Source organism: Macrobrachium rosenbergii, chromosome 21 (genome assembly GCF_040412425.1).
Source record: "Macrobrachium rosenbergii isolate ZJJX-2024 chromosome 21, ASM4041242v1, whole genome shotgun sequence".
Taxonomy (NCBI): domain Eukaryota; kingdom Metazoa; phylum Arthropoda; class Malacostraca; order Decapoda; family Palaemonidae; genus Macrobrachium; species Macrobrachium rosenbergii.
This window is the reverse complement of record NC_089761.1, coordinates 45,243,903-45,259,049: the sequence shown is the minus strand read 5'-3', so window position 1 is coordinate 45,259,049 and position 15,147 is coordinate 45,243,903. Positions and strand designations below refer to the sequence as shown.

The 15,147-nt window shown below is 34.9% G+C and overlaps 1 protein-coding gene across 4 annotated transcripts in view; it reads left to right on the top strand.

Annotated features, from left to right (window-relative positions):
- The first annotated feature begins 486 nt into the window (after positions 1-486).
- The window catches only part of LOC136850112 (uncharacterized), a 174,335-nt gene continuing 159,674 nt past the window's right edge, over positions 487-15,147 (top strand). For 2 of the 4 annotated variants that reach the window (XR_010856529.1, XM_067123664.1), the window contains exon 1: positions 487-911. The gene's annotated coding sequence lies outside the window, so the exon portion shown is untranslated. Of the gene's footprint in view, positions 912-3,905; positions 4,547-15,147 lie in introns of those variants that run through there. The other 2 variants (XR_010856531.1, XR_010856530.1) reach the window with 2 other exon arrangements.

The window sequence follows — 15,147 nt, the reverse complement described above, 5'->3', positions numbered from 1 at the left end:
GCATCTCTTTTGACATGTTTAAATTGGGATATCGGGGGATTTTGGAGAGTTTTTGAAAGTTGCAACCGGAGGATGCTTATTGGAGATGACGAAACAATCTCTCTTACAATCGCTCAAGTTTTCAGAACAGCAGGCAAAGCGAGGGCTCGAGCCTGGACCTATTTATCATCTTGAAGTATTCATTGTTATCCTTTATCTTTGTACCCAGGATGGTAAGTTAGCAGGCAATCATTCTTTTTGTGTCCAGTGATATTTTTTCATTATTATCACCATTTTTTCAGAGCATCCCGTTTTTATCTCTTGTTAAAAAAGTTGTTTTTGATTATTTCATCACAGTAATTTGGTACAGTATCTCGTTTCCACATCTCTCTCTCTGTGTGTGTGTGTGTGTGTGTGTGTGTGTGTGTTCTATTTATAATGGAAACGACGCAAATTATTCAGCTGACTTTTAACCTGTTCAGTGAACCGTATACTTCCTGTGTGATATGATTTGTCCCCCGTTTTCTCAAAGACCAGTGGATTTCGTTTTACCAAAACTTTTTCGACACGAACTTTTTTAGCTTAAAATTATGTACTTGTTTTCTTTTTATTTTTAGTTGTCATAACTTCTCATAGTAGTAGCGCAAGAATTGCAATATCATTCTTAATAAATTATTAGACTCAGTGATGCTAACCTTTAGTGCACAATTCAGACAGTCAAAAGCGTTGGTCTGAAAATGACGGGGAATTACTACAATTATTTCACACATCACTTAGCGCCCTTTGTCGATGGCGGATTAAGCCGGATTTACGCCGGGCTTAGTCCCAATGCCTAAAGGCAGGATGCAGTAAGGTTCCAACGGGAACAGGAGGACTGAAGTAGACCTTTGGACAATTACAACCGACGCCAAATTTTGTAAAGTTAATTATGTGTATGTTCTCATTTAGGCTCTTATGCATCAGTCACCCTTTGATTGGGGTGACCCACTTGTCAAACAACCAAAGTATTCTATCTTGAAGTAATAGATTTTTAAAAGGATAAAAGAGTGGGACCTAACCCAGAAGAAAGGGTAGTTTATAAGTCTGAGAAAAAAAAATTGTAATTTTGTTTTTTCATTTGATAAAATACTGAATTATGACATTAATAACCGTCGAAACGATAATGATTAACGGAAGGCGGGAAGTTTTAGTAAAACAGTTATCATTCTGTCTGTCAAAGAAGGTTCAACAACTATGAATTTTCGATAAGGGAAAATTAATTCTAATTATTACGTGAAACTCCGAAGAGGATGTTGCACATACACGCATCTCTCTCTCTCTCTCTCTCTCTCTCTCTCTCTCTCTCTCTCTCTCTCTCTCTCTCTCTCTCTCTCTATGAAGATACTGGCAATAAAAAGAAAATCTCGAACAAAATGCAGAGGCAGGGAAAGGAATCACATTATTGGAAGAGAACAATGGTGCCTAAAAATTTCTCGACTTTCACTTTTTGCATTTTTACTTTCCTTCATTTCTCTTCAAATGTCGATGTTTATTGACGTTTACGCAGTTTTCAAATTCTGTTGCATCAAAAGTGTTGCTTTTCGTTTAAAAGAAAATTGTTATTGGAAAGTGATAGAATAATGATTAGATACGCGGGTAACTCGGCTCAGTTTTTTGTTTTGATTGTCACTTGTTTAGATAGACTAAAGTATTTTTTTTATTTGGCGCTTTTAATGTAAAACGGTCATGTCTATCAGATCGTTCTAAAAATATATCTTGTTTTATTTTTATAGTTTTGCTGGATTCTCTGATGAAGTGGAGTGTGGAAACATTTTCCTTTATCTGTTTGTAAAATTTGCTACGGCGAATCCTTCCTCTTCTCTCTCCCCTCCCCATTTCGTCTCCTCCCCATCCCCTACCTCCCCTTCCCCCCGTTGCCTTTCGCTCCCCTTCCCTTATTCCTTCTCCCTCCTCTCCCCATTTCCTCTTCCTCCCCTCCTCTATCCCTCCCTCTCCCTCCCATCCCCCTTCCCTCTCCTTCTACTTCCCCATTTTTTCTCCTTCCCCTCCCCATTTCATTTCCCTCCCCTCCCCTCCCCCTTCTCTCTCTCTCTCCCCCTCCCCCTGTTCTTCACTAGTTCTTCATTGGAGGGGTAGGTAGAGCGCTCGGCTAGCACGCTGTTGGCCCAGCGTTCGACTCTCCGACCGGCCAGTGAAGAATTAGAGGAATTTATTGCTGGTGGTAGAAATTCATTTCTCGTCATAACGTGGTTCGGATTCCACGATAAGCTGTAGGTCCCGTTGCTAGGTAACCAGTTGGTTCTTAGCCACGTAAAATAAATCTAATCCTTCGGGCCAGCCCTATAAGAGAGCTGTTAATCAGCTCAGTGGTCTGGTTAAACTTAACTTTTAACTTTTACCTTGCACCCTTGGTTTTCCCATCAAAGCAATACGTCACTCCATCGCTGTGTTGTTTCAGAACTTCTTTAAGTAATGTAGCGATCTGATCAACATTTGCTCATAAAACAATAACAATATTTCTCAACCAATTTTGATAATCTCATATTTTACACAAAGATACTTGCATTTTTTTTTAAAACTGAGAGCTGAATTTTATTGAAGCCTTATTAATATTTTTAGTTTGATTTGAAAGCTTGTGGGAAAACTTTCTATCAAGATATCAGAATGTTAATTAATATCAAGTATACTTAGCTGTTGCTGTTGTTGTTAAAGCAAGTTGGCTTTATGCCAGCACAAGGTCTTGTTCCCCGAGCAGCCTCTAGGAGAAAATAAAATGTGCTAAGTTTTATCTTGATTTAATGGCTATATTGTAACTGCATAAAGATTCAGATTAGAACAGATTTTACGTCGTAAAGAGATTCAATATAAAATATCAAAACCAGACCAGCAGAGTGACCTGTGCATTATTAACGTAACAGTTGCAATACTGTCACTGTCAGACAGTTTGCTCTTAAATAAATATATGACGTTAGTTTCGACAATTCACAAACGCTATATATTCACGAAAGCCTGCTAATCTTCTCAGCGAATTGTGCATAACGAATTGTATATCACGGAACTGTAATGTTCATCAATCTTCTTGCATCACCTGATTTTATAAATTCTCTCTCTCTCTCTCGTAGCCTTTTGATATGACGAAAAGCTTGATTTATAATTTCATAAATTTTGTCAAGTCGTCCAATGTTGAATACAGACTATACATAATCCAGTTTAATTGTGAATCAAAGTGCAAGGACAGAATCTAGCGGTTAATGGCAACTTCAAGTTATCAGTGTCTCCGCACCAACGGATACTTACGATCTGGCCGAAAATGGTTCGTTCTGATTGATTTTGATTCGTCTCTCGTTCTTGATGTTTTTCGATGCCATGCTTTGTTCCTCGCTCTTTATTCTGCAAGTCCTGCATACTGAAAAAAAAGGAAGTTGTTCTTGGTCTCAGTGGGTTTTCAATTTATTGAAGTTCGTCTATTTTAAATTTAAATTTCCAGTTTTAATAGACTAGGCTATTTTACATGATAAATTTCTGCTTCGATAATTTTTGTTGCTGTGCAGAGCTTGGTTGAAATACACGTAGCAGGTACAGTCAGTATAGGTATTTGTTAATCTTTATATGTATCGGTTTTTATCCTGTGTTTTTCAGTTTGAAAATTCGAGTAAACAATATTGCCGTGGGAATTTTTCCCGTGGGAATTTTGCCACATGATAAATTGTATATTTTAGTATCAAAGAAGTTACGCCTCAGGAAAAGCCACCGAAGTAAAATTCAGGCCTACAGAGAGTGACATAGACTACATGATAGTACTAACGAGCCAACTATGAGACAACTTGTCCGTTTGTAGCGTCAGTCTTTAAAGCAGTTTTTGAACTGCTTAATAGGGTAGTTTTCTTCCTTCATTCCTAAAACGTTGTTTCAGTCTGGCTGTAGATCTCTTCTGATTAACACAGATAATCCCTTATATATGCAGTGAAAAGACTTAATGGTGACGAAGAAGTGGATGAAATGACTTCTGCATTGCATGGATGTAAATTACTATGGTGAGACTTACTGGAAATGTGAGAATGAAGACTGCAAAGTAAAAGTGATGGAAAAAGTTTGTCAGGCATAATCGAAATTCAAGGAATCGGCCGCTAGTTCTTAAGGTTCTGGGAGATCGTTAATTGCAGGTATGCAAACATATAATGACAGAAACGTCTTAAGTTTGATGCTGTCTTTGGCATGTATATTTCGCAATATATATTAGAGGGTGGAAGCGAAAGACTAGCCAAGCTACCTCATATACCAAATGGAAGTGGTTATACAATCCAAATGAGTGCCAGTTCCATTTCTCAGAACCGTGTAATGTTCTCGACAGGAATCGTAATATTCCCCCGAACAAATAACATCATGCGAGGTTTCTACGGCGCAGTTCAAAGAGCTGTCACTAATATGCACCCATCAATCTGGAAACTTGTTGCTGCTTTGGTGAAGAAAGAAAGTTGAGCGATAAAATAGTGTGATGCGGAGACTGGAAGGCAGTCAGAGATCAAGGAAAAGTACTGGGATATATATTATATAATAAACTTCAGAGGTAAGTCCTTCAGTACAATTCAGAGCAGAGACGTCTGTGTTGACGCACCATTGCATATAATTTACATACATTGTAAATGTAACATACACTCTTTCTTATTAACATTTCCAAATGCTAGCAAATTTCCATTTGATTCTTGTTGTAGTTATAGGTTTATTTTATGCGCTTAGTGAACACTTAAGGTCCAGATGGTTTTTGAGACGAAATTTCCCTGCGGCATACATGGTCCGCGGCGAAAATTCTTAGCTACGAATTTGAATCGTGGCAAAATTTTCTGCGGCAAAAATTCATACGTTGGAATTATTTACGCTAAGTTTTCCTAGACGCTTATTAATTATGAATCGGTGGATTCATTGAGAGAAGAAAACTCTTGTTCAAACGTGAAATTGAGCAATAGTAAAAGAAAATAAGAATTTTTGGTGCTACTATAGTACGATATCTACCGAGCTATTCGCGACCTACCAAAAATTAGGATGCTACCTACCAAACAACCCAATTAAGGCCTACACCAATTACTTTCTCAAACTATATACAAAACTATTTGATCACCAAAGGGCTAGTACTAAACACGGAGAAACAGTGACTCACCTTCACTGTTTCGCCATGTTTAGTACTAGCCCCTGAGGGGTCAAATGTAGAAAATGGATGATAAAATAATATCGTACTATAGTAGCAGCTATTTTTTTTACATATTTTTCATAAAAATAAGGCCCTTAATTCAAATTGTTACACATGCTGGCTCATAATCGCTGATTTCCAACAAGTGTGATGAAACCGATTCGCAAAAATGAAAATTTAACTAAAACATTGGTAATAATGACAAGTGGATCTGTAAAAAATATGGATTAGTTAAGGATTTCAGAGCGCATACGGGTGCTCGTTGCTTCACACAGTGATGTCAGACGGTTATATTATGTGTTGTTAAAAGCAGGACCAAGTTATATAACAGAATTTCACGTAACGCCCCCTCTAGCCAACCCCCACAAACCCTTCTCCCAGAAAAAAAGTATTAGTAACGAATAGTGTCTAACAGAGCTATCACATTATCATACGTCACACTTAGTGTCAGAAGCAGTACCGGTTTGTTACGTAACAGCAAAGAGTCACAAGCAATACTCTAATGTATTATGTAACACGCAGAGTTACGAGCAGCGGCGGAATGTTTTATGAATAGCGTTACAGACTTTGCCAAAATGTGTTGGCGATAAGTGATGTTATAAACATAGCGCCAAAATGCGAAACTCAGTAACTTAATCATACGGAAGTGGTATTAAAAATGTGTTAAATAAACAATAGTGTCGTAAGCTTCGGTAACAAGTCGAGCCACGAGCAAAACCACAGGTAAAGAATAAGTAAAATAAATAATATTTAATTTTCTTTAATGATTATTTTCTTTATTTGTGACGATGGATGTAGTAGTCTTAATCTGTCAGTTCAATATGCAGACAAAAACTAAAATATACGAACTGAATAGAAATGTTATTTTAGAGAGAGAGAGAGAGAGAGAGAGAGAGAGAGAGAGAGAGAGAGAGAGAGAGAGAGAAAGGAGCAATAAACCTTGACCGGCATTTTTCCGCATGGAAATTAAAAATGTAAAATGGAGAAAAGGGTCCAGAATGACATTGCTGTATTTATTCGGCTGTTGGTTGTTCAAGTGTATCTTTTTGTTTGTTTAACGGTCATCTTTTATTTTCTGTATTTTACTCTGATTTTCTTCTCTCGCGTCAAGATATAGCTCTCGGGTATTTAGACCTTTTTTTGGTTTGCCCAAGGATAACTTTGGCTCGTTAAAAGTTACAACAATAATACATCAAATTATCAGAATATATCAATTCACTAAAAATAATATTTTATTTGGGAAAATCTAGAAATTGGATAAATTTTGTTATTTTTAGAATCTCTCTCTCTCTCTCTCTCTCTCTCTCTCTCTCTCTCTCTCTCTCTCTCTTTATATATATATATATATACAGTACACATATGTCTTTCAGCCCTTTGTTGGCCGAGTCGGTTGAGCTTCAGACTGTCACTCGATGGGCCGGAGTTCAATGATAGTTAGAGAATTTATTTCTGGTGATAGAAATTATTTCTCGCTATAATGTGGTTCGGATTCCACAATAAGCTGTAGGTCACGTTGCTAATAACCAATTGGTTCTTAGCCACGTAAAATAATAAGTCTAATCGGGCCAGCCCTAAACTGTTAATCAGCTCAGTGGTTTTAAAACTAAGGTATGTAACTTCATGTATCTTGCCAATCTATATGTGTGTATATTGATATACATATACTGTATACAGTATATATATATATATATATATATATATATATATATATATATACATATATATATATATATATATATATATATATATATATATATATATATATATATATATATATATATATATAATATATATATATATATATATATATATATATATATATATATATATATATATATATATATATATATATATATATATATATATATATATATATATATATATATATATATACACACATACAGTACACATGTATCTATCAATCTACATATGTAGTATTTAATATTTGAATTAAATTTGGGAATTATTCCTTTCAACAAAACCGCAAGGCTGTGCAAGAAACGGCAACAGCGCAATTCCGTGACTGACCCGGATGTAATAGAGTAATTGTTGCTTTCTTATTCCTGTTATGCAGCTCTACTGTTCGGCATGACGAATATTGCGCGAGAGAATAACGCTTCCACTTTTAAGAATGTCAAGGATTTAATGTCATGGAGTTTTGCCGGGTCTTTTTTTTTTTTATAGTGTTGAAGAATATGTTGTTCCATTATTGTTTCTGGGAGGCTGGCCTTCGATTAGCATAGTTGTCGGTGTTGTTTTAAGTTTCCTGTACAAGAAAACTACTGTGCCGGCTTTGTCCGTCCGTCCGCGGTTTTTTCTGTCCGCCCTCAGATCTTAAAAACTACTGAGGCTGGAGGGCTGCAAATTGGGATGTTGATCATCCACCCTTCAGTCATCAAACATACCAGATTGCAGCCCTCCAGCCTCAGTAGTTTTTATTTTATCTATCCATAATGGTGCGTCTGGCAACGATATAGGACATGCCACCACTGGGCCGTGGTTAAAGTTTCATGAGCCGCGGCTCATACGGCATTATACCGAGACCACTGAAAGATAGACCTATTTTCGGTGGCCTTGATTATACGCTGTAGCGGCTGTACAGAAAGATCGATTGCGCCGAAGAAACTTTGACGCATTTTTTACTCTATTTATTTATTTATTTTTTGTTCTTGAAGGAACTGTTGTTCCATTATTGTTTCTAGGAGGCTGGCCTTCTATTAGCATTGTGGTAGTTGTTTTTTTTTTGTTTTGTCGTTGATGAATACCTCAGCAACATGTTGTTCTTGTTGTTTTATGTCTCAGAGACGTTGACCTTTCATTAGCTTACTTTAAGATAAGATTTCTATTATTCATGTTGTTGTCTGTGACCTTTAGATTATAAAAAGAATGTTGTTCCATTAACATACTTAAAGATTCCACGAACACTTATGTAGTTGTTGTTGCTATGTTGCCATGCTTAGAAGACGTTGTTTTATTATTTTCCGTGTAGGGTAACTTACCTCTAGCGAAGTTTTCTCTTATCTTTCTTTGTGGTAGAATTTTTCCATGTTGATTGTAGTTTTTTGTTCTTTAGGAAATCGTCTTACAATAAATTTCTAGGAAGTTAAGATAAGAACATCATAGGTGAGGGTTCCAGCAGTACTGATATAATTGTTATATAAGACCATTAGAATAACATATTTTCAATTTCTGTAATCAAATGTCTAAATGAACCTAAATTTAGCAGGCAGGAAAAATACGTGAGAAGTGATTATATATATATATATATATATATATATATATATATATATATATATATATATATATAGAGAGAGAGAGAGAGAGAGAGAGAGAGAGAGAGAGAGAGAGAGAGAAAGGGGTGTATATGGAACAATAATATAAATGAACACTTCTCTTGTTAACTTGCTCTTCAGTATTCCGAACAAAAATAGCTATCTATTCATAGTACCGAAAATGTATCATAAAAAATATCCATAATATTATAAGTCTTGTAGGAAAACAGAAGGATCAAAGTCTACATTTTTAGGAAAATATCACACCGGGTAGCCTACTGTTCTCAGGGAGCGTAATGCAGCCATAATGATACACTTATTTGCAAAATGGAGAAATGTGAGGATCTACTAGCCAGGCCTCCTGTCTCGTATGCATGTGAATTTCACGACATGACCTTTTAGATTCTATTTGACAGCATTATGGGAGGTCTTACTTTTTTTTTAATCCATTTGACAGCCTTATGGCAGTTTTTTTTTTACTCAGATTAATATCAACAAACCAGAGGCCGTGACTGTACAGTTATTGATAAAGTTGTCTAGCATATTTTTAGGTAAAAAATAAAGTTTTATTTTCATCTTGGTATATTCAGCGTAAAATGTGTTTCAATATTCAGCGTAAAATGTGCTTAAATATTCAGTGTAAAATGTGCTTAAATATAAATTCAGAATGTTTGTTAACTTGTATTCACAATTCTTTAAAGTGTTTATTTTTTCAACATTATTTTTCCCTATCTTGGTTGGGTAGAAAATTTTTACGTCGTTTTACGTTGGAACTAAAAACCATCTTTTGTTAATTTTCTGTAAAAGAAAACTATTGTGCCGGCTTTGTCTGTCCATCCGCACTTTTTCTGTCCTCCCTCAGATCTTAAAAACTACCGAGGCTGGAGGGCTGCAAATTGGTATGTTGATCATCCACCCTCCAGTCATCAAACATACCAAATTGCAGCCCTCTAGCCTCAGTAGTTTTTATTTCATTTAAGGTTAAAGTTAGCCATAATTATTGATTATTAATTCTCAGTGCAGTATTAAGAGCTCTTATTTGATCGATGTTTATTCATTTCAGAAAACCAGGTGCACTTTGTTGTTAGTCTGGCATGATATATGGTCTTAGAGTAATTGACTTGCATATTATATTAATATCAAATTTAATTTGTAGGAAGGAATCCATATAAATTCTTTAAAAATAAACTCGAGAATATTTTCTCTCAGGACAATGCATAGTTTATTTCCATTCATTTCAAAAACAAGATTTATATTTATTATTACAATAATAATTTGATGACCATACCAAAACTGATTCAGATGGACGGATGGATCGATAGATAGATGGATGGAATTGAAACATTTAGACAGATAAATTGACAGATAGGTAGATAGATAGGCGACTAGATAGATTGATAGGTAGATAGACAGATAGATAGATGAGCAGATAGACAGATTAGATAGATAGATAGAAAGACAGATAAATGGATTGATAGGGATATAGACAGATAGACTGATAGATCGATATATAGACAGATAGATTGATAGGTAGAAAGATAGATAAGTGGATTGATGGATTGAGAGGCAGATAGACAGAGAGACAGACAAATGGATTGGTAGATTGATAGGCAGATAGATAGACGGTACATTGATAAATAGATAGATAGTAGATAGATAGATAGAAAGATAGATAAATGGATTGATAGGCATATAGACAGATAGACTGATAGATCTATATATAAACAGATAGATTGATAGGTAGAAAGATAGATAAATGGATTGATAAATTGAGAGGCAGATAGATAGAGTGATAGATAAATGGATTGGTAGATTGATAGGCAGATAGATAGATAGACGGTGCATTGATAGATAGACAGACAGATAGATAGATAGATAGATAGAAAGATAGACAGATAGGCAGACAATGAGGCAAAAGCATTATCGCCTCTTCAAGCAATAACGGACCATCGCTTCCTGTTCTGTCTCCCCCTCATGGGAGATGACAAATATGCCCTGTTTCTCTCTCTCTCTCTCTCTCTCTCTCTCTTTGTGGTTAGGTATTCATCTATCTGCTCTTTTGCTTTTCATGTTTTGTGCTTTATTATTTCTGCTTTATGAATGTTGGGTTTCGTTATGATCTGTCCATAATTCATAAGTGAATTTTGATGCCGTTTCCTTTCTCCAATCTCTTAGCTACCTGTCTACTTGCCTATCTTCCTGTCTATTTATCTCTTTCTATTAATGTCAGTCTCTTTTCTCCCTATTTTTCACTTTGATAAAAAAAGTTGAAATTATGAATTTTTTAGCAACCATTCAAAACTAAGTTGGAACCGTCTATCTGTGTGTGTGTGTGTGTGTGTGTCTATCTTTTTCATTCTTTCTCCTTTCTCTCTACTTTTCACTTTCAGAAAAAATTGAAATCTTGCATTTTTTTTAGTACTCATTCAAAACCAAGTTGGAACTGTCTATCTGTCTGTCTGTTTGCTTGCGTGCGTGCGTGTCTGTGCCTATGTCTGTGTCTGTGTCTATCTTTTTCACTCTGTCTGCTTCTTTCTCTGAATTTTTCACTTTCATAAAAAAATTGAAATCTTGCATTTTTTTAGCACTCATTCAAAACCAAGTTGGAACTATCTATCTGTCTGTTTGCTTGCGTGCGTGTATGTGTGTCTGTCTATGTCTATGTCTGTGTCTATCTTTTCTCTGTCTGTTTCTCCCTTTTTCACTTTGTAAAAAATTGAAATCTGCCCGTCTTTTCTCACTCATTCAAAACCAAGATGGAACTATCTATCTGTCTGGCCAGAAAGGAAGCCTGCATGCAATGCAATGTGTGTCTATCATGAGTGTCTATGTCTGAGTTGTGTCTGTCTGTCTGGTGCCATTTCTGTCTCTTTGTTCCATCATTTTCGGATTTAGCCATTTTAGCTTCTGAAAGGGCCTGATTTGCAAGGTCTGGTTCCTAGAAGAGTGACATACCCACGAGTTAGGAGGAGGAGGAGGTGCCTCTAGGTGCCATTTTTGGTGGGAATTTGTTCCATCATTTTCTTTTAGACATTTTAGCTTCTGAGGGTGACCTTTGAAGGTCTGGGTTTTGAGAAGGGTGAATTTTATGACGTCTGTGGCAGGGTGAACTCAGAGACCAAATCATTAGGAAGGGTGAATTTTATGACATTTTGGCAGGGTGAATTCAGAGGCCCAGTCATTAGGAAGGGTGAATTTTATGACATTTTTGGCAGTGTGAATTCAGAGGGCTAATCATTTAAAAGGGTGAATTTTATGACATTTTTGGTAGGGTGAATTCAGAGGCCTAGTCATTAGGAAGGGTGAATTTTATGACATTTTTGGCAGGGTGAATTCAGAAGCCAAGTCATTGGGAATTATTTTATGACAGGGTGAAATTCAGTCATTTGGAAGGCTAAATTTTATGACATTTTTGGCAGGGTGAATTCAGAGGCCCAGTCATTAGGAAGGGTGAATTTTATGATATTTTTGCTTTTGAGAGGATCCAAGGCTTTTAGGCAGGGTGAATTTTCAAAGACCGGTTTTAAGAAGAGTGAATTCCAGAGATTTAATTTCTAGGTAGAGTGAGAAGCATGAAATCTAAGGATTTAATTTCTAGTTAGAGTGAGAAGCCTGAAACCTAAAGGTTTAATGTTTAGGTGGAGTGAATTTTGCGGATTGGGTTTCCCGGTAGCATGACTTTTAAATTACTAATATTTAGGTAGAGTGAGCTTTAAAGAGACATTTTTTTTAAATAGAGGGTTAAGATGCGCGGATTTGAAAGAACCAGTTAAAGTTGAGATTAATGTTGAATATCCAGCGTTTAAACAGACTGAATTAATCATCAAACAAGTTTCTTCGGCGCAATTGAGTTTTCTGTACAGCCGCTTCAGCGTACAATCAAGGCCACCGAAAATAGATCTGTCTTTCGGTGGTCTGGGTGTAATGCTGTATGGCCGCGGCCCATGAAACTTTAACCACAGCCCGGTGGTGGCCTATAGCACATCGTTGCCAGAAGCACGATTATGGCTAACTTTAACCTTAAATAACATAAAAACTACTGAGGCTAGAGGGCTGCAATTTGGTATGTTTGATGAATGGAGGATGGAAGATCGACATACCAATCTGCAGCCCTCTAGTCTCAGTAGTTTTTAAGATCTGAGGGCTAACAGAAAAAGCGCGGACAGAAAAAAGTGCGGACGGGCAGACAAAGCCGGCACAATAGTTTTAGAATAAATTAACAGAAACAAAGTATGATTTACTGCTATTGTTTGACTTAATGAGAGTTTTTTAATTGCTTTTAAGTCTATGTAATAATTAAATGTTTTAATTTGCATATATGTCACATTCATCTCTGAAATAGAGGCATTAGTTATCTGGAATCGTCATCATTAATAACACTATTAGCCATCGCCGACATGTTATGTTTGGAAGAGAAATTTATTGCTCCGATAATGAAAGTATGAATGAAAGTGGAATTTATCCCTGCACTAATGAAAGCTATGAAAGGCCTGGTATCGTTATCATCACTTTCACTACCATTAGATTCTAATATTGTGTATTATTATTATTATTATTATTATTATTATTATTATTATTATTATTATTATTATTAACCTCTGCTTCTTTTTTATTTGAATTCTTGTGAAACATCGTAAATAAGTGTGTATTATTATTATTATTATTATTATTATTATTATTATTATTATTATTATTATTATTATTATTATTATTATTATTATTATTAACCTCTGCCTCTTTTTTTCATAGATTTTTGGTGAAACTTCATAAATAAATACTTTGAGGGTTGGGACTATTGTCCCCATATATTTTAGACCATTGCCTATTTATCGAGATTACGGTTCAATTCAAAGGTCAGTGTTAGTATTTCCCTTTTAGATTCTGAAGCTATGATAGCTAGAGACCTTTATTTATAAAGGTTATCGAATACAAACTTGACCATTTGAATTCCTGTTAGTTAAGTTTTTTTCGTTTTAAAGTAACCAGTTCTGTCGGGGGAAACGTGATTGGCTTTTTGATGTTAGTTAATAATCATACCCTTCCTCTCGTTCATAGCATTTGCCTACGCATAAGATACGCGCACACATATACGTATGTATATATATATATATATATATATATATATATATATATATATATATATATATATATATATATATATATATATATATATACATACATACATACGCATACGTATATATAATTTATATATATATATATATATATATATATATATATATATATATATATATATATATATATATAAAGATAAAAGGAACATAAAACACTATTTGAACGTGAACGTTGCAACCATATATTTCAAGCACTTCCTTCTGTGTCCCGTTCACTGGTAAAATATGGACATATTATATGTTACAAGAGTATATATACAGGGGCACAGAAGGAAGTGCTCGAAATATATAGTTATAACGTTCAAATAGTGTTTTATGGGCCTTTTTATCTTCATATTATACTGTTGTATTATAGTAAAAGACACATATATCTATATGTGTATATATATATATATATATATATATATATATATATATATATATATATATATATATATACTGTATATATACACACAGTACATGGTCAATTTTTTACCAGGCACGTATGCATTTGTAATAACCACAATGTCTTCCCTTCTTAATTTCTCGATTTCTGCGCTTGTCACAAAAAAAGTTCCATTGTATAATATAAGTTATATATATATATATATATATATATATATATATATATATATATATATATATATATATATATGTATATATACATATAAATTTATATACATATACTGTATATGTATATATATATATACACATATATTTATATATTATATACAGATAAATGGATAGATAGACAGATCTGAAGCGTAGCGTTCCGGTGTCATTACATTGAAGCAGATAGAGTCCTTGTCAGTCTCGCCTGTCAGGCGTCTCCTTTGACGTTGAGACCTGTCCTTGACTCGCCAAAGTTTCTCTTAAAATTACAACAGTCGTCCTCTGGTTCCTAGGGAGCCTCCACCCATTGACATTCGATCCGGAGAAACACAGTATTTCCTTGTTTCAAATATTGTGAGGACAGACAAAAGACAAACTAAGATAACAAACAGACAGGCAAACTAAGACAACAAACAAACAGACAGACACACTAAGATAACAAACAGGTAGGCAGATAAAATAAGATAACAAACAGACAGACAGACAAACTAAGATAACAATCAGACAAACTAAGATAACAAACAGACAAACTAAGATAACAAACAGACAGACAAACTAAGATAACAATCAGACAAACTAGGATAACAAACAGGCAGACAAACTGAGATAACAAAGTAAGATAACAAACAGGCAGACAGAAACTAAGATAACAAAGTAAGATAACAAAAAGGCAGACAGACAAAACTAAGATAACAAACAGACAAACTAAGATAACAAACAGGCAGACAGACAAAGTAAGATAACAAACAGGCAGACAGACAAAGTAAGATAACAAACAGGCAGACAGACAAAGTAAGATAACAAACAGGCAGACAGACAAAGTAAGATAACAAACAGGCAGACAGACAAAGTAAGATAACAAACAGGCAGACAGACAAACTAAGATAACAAAGTAAGATTCAGACAGACAGAAACTAAGATAACAAACAGGCAGACAGACAAAGTAAGATAACAAACATTCAGACAGACAAACTAAGATAACAAACAG